Here is a 2,137-nt window from a genome sequence, read left to right as displayed (position 1 = left end):
GCCTTCCCCTTCCCGCCGGCGGCCTTCTTCTTCCGCACCAACGGAGGACCATCTGCGGATTCCTCATCAGAACATAAGATTAGAGGAATTCCAGCAGAGGTTTCAGCATTGAGGGGTCGAGGGTTGAATAACGCCTTACCTGGCCGCCTGGCGCTCAGGATCTCGTGGCCTGGCGGGTAGACCTCCACGAACCGATCCGCCGTCTGTTCAAGGATGGGCAACTCGTTCTCATCTAGAGAACGAGTACCCATCCGGGCGGGACCATCAGCCTCCCGCGGATACAGGAGCGACTGCAAGTCGTTCCCCTCTGAAATAAAAGAAAAACAGTTAGAAGACAAACCTATATAAACAAAGTAAACAGAGCATACCGTAAGGAACAGAGTTCAAACCGTATTCGAGGACGATCGGGATCTTTTGCGCATCCGCATCCTTCCATACCCGGCTCATCCCGAGCATCACCATCCCGGACTCCGCAAAGCGGTAAACCGGAGATTGGACTCGGAATATCTTTGAGAACCATTCCGCCTCCTGGTAGTTGGAGGCGTGAAGGTTGGGAAGTGCTTGCCCATTCTTGAACTTCATGGCAAGGGGGATGGCGCGAGCGGAGATAAAAAAGAACTCCCGCTTCCATGAACGAAGACTGCGCTCGGTTGCGCAAATCTTCAAACCCTTGATCCGGGTTATCAGGGTATACCACCCCTGGATGCACCTCCAAGAGTAGAAGGTCATCAGGCGGTCGACGAAGGGCTCAATGCCCAGAATCCGGCACACCCACTCAAAGTGGCGAATCTTCGCGATCGCCATCGGGTGCACCTCGGTCAGGTGTACACCGTGCCTCTCTAGGACACGGTACACAAACTTTGTCATCATACAAAGAATGCAGCATATACCCCGATCTTGCCTCTGGGGGCATCATACACCGTCTGATGAGGTTCAGGAAACTCAGGCTCGAGAGACTCGAGCATGAACTTCCTGACGATGTACTGATATAGATCGACAGGCAGAGCACACTGGCACTCGCCAGCAGTACTCTTGTCATCGGCGTACACCCCAGCCTCCTGGGCTGTAGCCTCAAGATCGTGAGAAGACATCTTGCAGGTATGAAAAAGAGAACGATTTCAAGAGAATGCTCGACTGGAAAGGTGAGTATTCGCCGGAAATCGTTTTGAAGATGAAGAGAAAAGTGGAAGTGTGGATTACAAAGGACCCTCTCCCCCTTTATATACTAATCGCAATTAATGCGATGAATTTAATGCGGAAGAGAGAGAAATCGCAGGTGCAATGAAACTATGACACGTGGCAAAAAGCAAGCTGGCAACAGCTGTTGAAAGGACGCGTGCTAGTAATTTCGCAGCCACGCCCCCGAAAATTCGCGCCCACGCGCCTGAAAAAGCGCCTGGAATGACCATATACTGTCACGTCGCCATAACTTCCTGCACGTCCTGACACAGTCAGAAGAAACCGTCGGACGACGTTTCAGTAGTTTGGACTGTTCTTATCCTTTCACCAACTCTTCGAATTTCAAAATTTCAAAAAAAAAAATTCAAAAGCGGGAAAATACCCCTTACCTTGGCAACCAAGTAACTGTAAGACAGGTGCGGGTACAGTGTTAAGGCAAAACCCTTCACATACTTAGCACCTGCAAGGAATTAAAGCCAAGAATTCCTCGGCAACCAAGTAACTATAAGACGGGTGCGGGTACAGTGTTAAGGAAAAACCCTTCACATACTTAGCACCCGCAGGGAATTGACGCCAGGAATACCTTGGAAGTAAAGTAACCGTAAGACGAGTGCGGGTACAGTGTTAAGGCAAAACCCTTCACATACCTAGCGCTCCGCAGGGAATTGAAACCAAGAAGGATCCTCTGGGCAATGCTTGCGGAAACGGGAATAACATCCCCGCATAGCGGGAACGTCGAGAACTACATTGTTTGAAGCTTCAAGATGGAATTGGTGGTTTTAACATAATTGATCACTATGTTCAAAACTACCAAAACCTCATGGAGAATCCACACAAGTGGGACTCAACGCTCCTGACCTGCGAGGAGGTTATAGACCTACCCGCATAATACCCAAAGATCAAGTAGGAAAGTCGGGAATTTCTGCAAGTGACAAGGACTTCCGCGGGAAGAATCCCC

This window comes from Bidens hawaiensis, unplaced genomic scaffold, assembly GCF_021521415.1.
Source record: "Bidens hawaiensis isolate Kalapana, Puna unplaced genomic scaffold, B.hawaiensis_p1.1 tig00027297_1, whole genome shotgun sequence".
NCBI classification, from domain to species: domain Eukaryota; kingdom Viridiplantae; phylum Streptophyta; class Magnoliopsida; order Asterales; family Asteraceae; genus Bidens; species Bidens hawaiensis.
This window is presented reverse-complemented; position numbering follows the sequence as displayed.